This window comes from Triticum urartu, unplaced genomic scaffold (genome assembly GCF_056163025.1).
Source record: "Triticum urartu cultivar PI428250 unplaced genomic scaffold, HENAU_Tu73 scaffold582, whole genome shotgun sequence".
Lineage (NCBI taxonomy): Eukaryota > Viridiplantae > Streptophyta > Magnoliopsida > Poales > Poaceae > Triticum > Triticum urartu.
The window spans coordinates 7071-8080 of NW_028260767.1; positions in this window are offsets into that span (position 1 = coordinate 7071).

Genomic DNA, 1010 nt, shown 5'->3' on the forward strand with positions numbered 1-1010 from the left:
AAGGCTTTTTCTTGTGCCGAATAGACGATTAAGAAGACCTGCAATCCCTCCGAAAAAGAAGAAATTTTAATTTGATTGTTCTCGCCTTTGCCTTGGATTCTCTTCTTTTGCATGGGATATAAATAAGGAATTCCAGACATCTCATAAACAAAAAGCAGTCTAAACAAAAAAAGGATTTCCAAAATAGATCATAGATAATTCTAGCAATTGCCAATAAATCGAGGCTTTTTACCAACTTGATGGTAAGAAATCCCGGGACCTAGAAATTCATTTCGTACAATTGAACCTTTTCAAACTGTTTCTTTTTGAGAACCAAAAAAACTTGTGCCAAAATAACGGATGCGAAGAAGACGAAGAAGAACAAAAGGCCTTGGACACGTAATGGATCCTGAAGCACGATTTCTGCGTCCCCCTGACCAAAACCTCCCACATTAGGATTGCTTGTTAATGGTTGATCAAGCTTGATGGATTCCCCCTCTGAAACAAGAAGTTCTGGTCCGGGAGGTATAATATCAATCACTTGGCGTCCATCTGATGCATCAACTATGGATATTTCATACCCCCCCTTTTCTTTACGTAGTATTTTTCTTACTATACCTGTTGACGTAGCATTATAGACTGTATTGTTACTCTTGCTACCATCAGGATAGATCTGTCCTCTTCCTCGGTTTCCCCCTACATATATGGGATATTTTAAGAAATGAGCATCTTTCTTCGTAGCAGGATCAGGGGAAAGAATGGGAAAGACAATTTCACTATATTTCTTACCGGGAACAGGGCCTATCACAAGAATGTTTTTTTTATCGGGACGATAACTCTGAAAAGCAAGATTTCCTATCTTTTCTTTTAACTCAGGGGAAATACGATCGGGCGGCGCTAATTCGAATCCCTCGGGCAAAATAAGAACAGCACCTACATTCAACCCTCCCTTTTTTCCATTAGCAAGAACTTGTTTCAATTGCATATCATAAGGAATTCGAAGAACTGCTTCAAATACAGTATCGGGAAGC